We start from the raw sequence: 5,000 nt of genomic DNA, 5'->3' as shown, positions 1-5,000 counted from the left end.
TATTTTTTTTATATTGAAAAAAGGGGACTACTTATAATGGTTTTCTGATCATATTCAAAACGGAAAAATTTAAAATTTTTTTTTTGTGGGGGATTCTACTGACAAGCGTAGAACATTGGGTATTTTATTAACAATCCCCCGATAGTAAAATGTTTATTTTTCGTGTCTACAAACCACTCCCCTTTTTTAAAATGGACGATTTTCCGGAGGCGTGGTTTTCTACCGTTAAATTAAAAAAGGTTTTCCGTTTCTATCTTCGGGAAAAAGAAATTGACCTTAGCTCTTTGTTATTTTTTTTAGCACCCCTGTTTTATGAGTAGTTTTCACAAAGTATTAATCGCTAAAAACGTTCAAGGTCAGAGGGTTTTGTGTGCTGGTGCGTTTATCGTAGCCATCGTAAATTTATAGCCGCACTGCCCAAAAAATTTGACTTAAAATGCTGTCTTTTGCCACAAAAAAAAAACAAATCGTGGTTGTATTAAATAGTTAACCCCAATAAAATAATTTTTTCCTTGAGCTTACTTACGACAAACACCCTAAAAATGACGTCAAACTGCCGTCCTAGGAGTTCTCGTGTCAGGCTATATGTTAACGATGGCTACGGTTTTTGCCTTCGTAAATTTATAGCTGACACTGACCAGAAAATGACGTCAAAATGCAGTCTTTTGAAAAAAAAGAAAACAAATCGGAGATGTATTCAATAGTTAAACCCCAATGAAATAACTTGTTTCCTTGAGCTTACTAACGCACTTAAAGAGCTACACAAACTAAAAAATGACGTCAAACTGCCGCCCTAGAGGGTTCTAGTGGCTGGTTTTTAGATAGTTCAAGATGACGTCACTCGGGTTTTTGTTATTGTTTTTTGCCATCCGCGTTTATGAGTAATTCTACTGAACTGTATTAACCTGATAAAACCGTTCAGGGTTTACAACGTTATGTGTTTTGGGCCCCCGTTATACCCCCGGATGGCAATGTTATGGTTTCTTCCCCAAGCGCATATATCTTATCAGCGGCGGATGTTGTGTGTTTTTTGTTTTACAAAACGCATAGCTAAAGGTTAGATAGTATGCGATGACGTCATCGGGCCCTTTTGTTGTTTTTTTCCCATCCGCGTTTGTGAGTTGTTCTCACTAAACGTTTTAAACCCGACTATAAAATTCATGGTTACACAGAGTTTGTGGTTGGTCCGTTAACTTCCGGATGGATGTTGTGAACCCCCTTGGGCCAAGGCCAAATCTTCAGGTTTTTGCTTTTATTTTCCCACCCGCGTTTATGAGTAATTCTCACTAAATGTATTGCCAGATATAAAAGTTCATGGTTACAATTTACACATAGTTTTGTGTGTTGGTTCGTTATACATCCGGATGGCAATTTTGTGAGCGCTATGATGAAAAAAAGACAGACAGTGAAGAGTCCCAACTGAGGGAAAAGGTGAAAGGTCAGCCGGGGAAAATAACAAAAGATAATAATATGTGTTGCTAAGAAGTCTTAACATTGCCACCCCGGAAGTAAAAAGGCCCAAAAACCACAAAACTAGTGTAACCGGAACTTTTCTAGTCTGGTAATCGTTTAGTGAGAATTATAGCAAATGTGGATGACAAAAACACTCGTGTTCTGATTGCGTCATTTCTTTCATTATAGATATGCCCGAGTGGGTGCCCAAATGTCAAGTAGGAAAACATGGCCTTTGAGTATAATGTCCCTGATGCTATGCGTTTGTAAAAAAAATCATAAATCTCCCGGGATATAGATTGTATGCGCTTGGTAAAATCTCATAACGTTGCCATCCCGGGAAATGTAACGGACCAAAACACAAAATGTGTGATCCCTGAAGTTTATGTAGGTTAATACAGTTCAGTGAGCATTATCATAAAAAGCGGATGGCAAAAAACAATACAAAGACCTGAGTGACGTCTCTTCGAACTATTATAGATAGAATGAAGATGACGTCACTAAGCCCTTTTTTATTTATTTTGCCATCCGCGTTTTTGAGTGATTCTCACTAATTTGTATAACCCACTACAAAAAAGTTCTGGTTTCACAAGTTTTGTGTGTTGGTCCGTTATACTTCCGGGGTGGCAACGTTAAAGAGTTCTTAGCCAAGCGCATATATCTATATCGGCTGGAGGATGTTATGATTTGTTTTATAAACGCTTTTGCATCAGGTACATTATACTCAAAGGCCAGTTTACTACTTGACATCGGACACCCACATCGGAGGAGCCCAAGTTTCATGTCTGTATTTTCGTTTTAGTCTCCGCGCCGCTGCGTGCTATGATGAAAAAAAATGGACCGACCGTAACGCCGACGGACCCATGAGGGAAAGGTCAACTGAGGGAAAATCACACTTATACCTGAAAGAAATGATGTAGGGACTCAGTTTAACCCCTTTTAACCCCAATACCGTATATCCGTAGAAAAGATAGTTCGAAGATACGTCACTCAGGCCTTTGCTATTGTTTTTTTCATCCGCGTTTATGAGAATACTCACTGAACTGTATTAACCTGACATAAACGTTCGTGGATACACACAGTTTTTTGGGGTTGGTCCGTTATTCTTCCCGGTGCAATGTTATGAGCTTCTTTTCCCCAAAGGGATACTGTCTTACCCGGGGGTTTCTTTTACCCGTGTATTTATTACATTTTTCTGAGACAAAATTTTAGATAGTATGCAGATGACGCACCAGGCCTTTGTTATTGTATTTGCCATCGCGTTTGTGAGTTGTTTCACTAAACTGTACTAACCAGACTAAAAAGTTCAGGTTACACAGAGTTTGTGGTTGGTCGTTTATTTCCCGGATGGCAATGTTGTGAACCCTTGGCCAAGCGCATTCTATCTTAGGCATAGAAAAAAAAGTAATGATAATTTTTAAAAATTTTTTAAATTTTAAGGGTAGTTGAATAGAAAAATCTATGCACTACTCATTTTTAATCATTTTTTTCCCCCCAATTTTGAACTGTAGAAAAACCCTAGGATTGAGGAGTTAAGCTAAGTTGTCCTCAAAACATGCAGTATTCACGTGTTGGACATAGCTAAGGGAAATAATTCCCACCCAGTTGGATTTCATTTTGAAGAAATTTTAACTTTTCAGCTTTCCGTATATAATTGAGAAAAATAGATACTAACGCTTGGGGTGAGTAGATATAATATTTTTGTCATTTTAAAATTTCAATACACTAAAATTTTTTTAATTTGATCAGTTTTCTTTAAAACCGAACGTTTTTTTTCCCCTAATAGGGAAAAAAGGTGATGTAATAGAATGTTCCAAAATTCAAGGGAAGTGTAAAACCATTTTCCCGGATGAATAGACCCCTTGTAAAAACTGCGATCTTTGGTTTCAGAGTTTGCATCTTATTTTCTAGTCTAAATAAAAACTGGTGTCATAAAGGCACAACTTTCACGCTCTTTTACGTCCCGTAACCCCTAAGAATCTGCCTACATATATTATAGATAGTACGAATTTGACGTCCTCAGGTTTTTGTTATGCTTTTTGCCATCCGCCTTTATGAGTAATTCTCACAAAACGGTTTTAAACCGGCCTAAAAACACTACTTTTGGGTGTTGTCCGTTATACATCGGTGGAAATGTTGTGAGTTTTTGTAAGCCCCTTACTATCTACTACAATAATTGGGCCCCTTTAAGATTCAATACGTAATATTCATTATTGTCCTGAATGGGTTTTTACATACCACCCCAATGTTTTTGGGAAAACCGGAAAAGTGGAGGGTATGACGTCACGATTTTCCCTTCCTTTTTCATTCCGACGTAATACCAGTTTGACTGGGGGGTCAAATATATGTGGGTATCATATAAAACTGGTATTACGCCGGGGCGAACCGTAGCATCATAAACTACGGCCGACACTGAGAAAATATTATTACTTAAAAAAAAGACGATTTCCCAAAACGAAAGAAAAAAGTGAATTGTTGTTAGACGTGGATAGGAAACACATGATTTTATAGATAAACGAAGTTGACGTCACTCGGGTCTTTGTTATTGCTTTTTGATCCGCTTTTATGAGTAATTCTCACTAAACTATTAACCGCTAAAAGTTCAAGGTTTCACATAGTTTTGGTGTTGGCCCGTTATATTTTGGTGGCAATGTTTTGAGCTTCTTAGAAAGGCATACTATCATTGATGAGTATTGATTGCAATACAATGGGCAGTTTATTACCTTCCATGTGCTTGAGGCATTGATACTTTGGAATATGTGTTTAAAAGTGATAATAGTGAAAAGTGCTCGATTTTTTGAAAATCCACATCACGTTTGGGTCAGTTGTTCAGTTTGAACATGTGTTGTTTACTTTAAAAAACTTTCAAAAACAAAGCACGTGTTAAATTTTTTGAGGAAAATTTCCAACGTTGGACAGCAAAAGGGCCTGTGATTTAGCTTGGTTGGACGAAAACATGATATAGATCGCTCCTTAATATTCCCGTGATCTTTGTCTTCCTTTTTGACAATTTTTTTTGGGGTTGTCGTAGCCCTCGTAAACTTTAGCCCGACAGAAACCTTAGCCATGGTTAAGTTATAGCGTAGCCATCGTAAAGTTAAGCTGATACTGAAAACCAAAAGGGCTGGCAGTTTGACTATTATTTGTGTTTTTTTTTTGCACCGTAGTGAGTTGTCGTTTGTGAGCTCATAGAAAAAAGTTATTTCTGACCAAAAAAAGACGTCAAAATGCCAGTTTTTGCTACAAAAGAAAACAAATCGTGAGTTGTATTTCCCTAGTTCAACCAATTTAAATAACTTGTTTTCCCTTTAGTTCTATAAAGACATTTACTAGAGCACAAAACCTACAAAAGACGTCAAACTAGAGTCCTAGAGGGTTTAGTGTCGGCTTAAATTAACGATGGTTACGCAAAAAAACCCCGAACAAACCCCTATTTTGACGTCATTTTCGGTTTTTTTGGCCGCCTAGTGAGTTTTTTTTAGTAGTGGTCAAATAAAAAAAAGTGATCCCCTTTGGGTTAACGTTGATTTCAACTCACCCGGTTTTTT

The sequence above is a fragment of the Berghia stephanieae genome, chromosome 6 (genome assembly GCF_034508935.2).
Source record: "Berghia stephanieae isolate SIO BIC M18660-M18661 chromosome 6, UCSD_Bste_1.3, whole genome shotgun sequence".
NCBI classification, from domain to species: domain Eukaryota; kingdom Metazoa; phylum Mollusca; class Gastropoda; order Nudibranchia; family Aeolidiidae; genus Berghia; species Berghia stephanieae.
Note: the sequence above shows the minus strand (reverse complement) of the source record.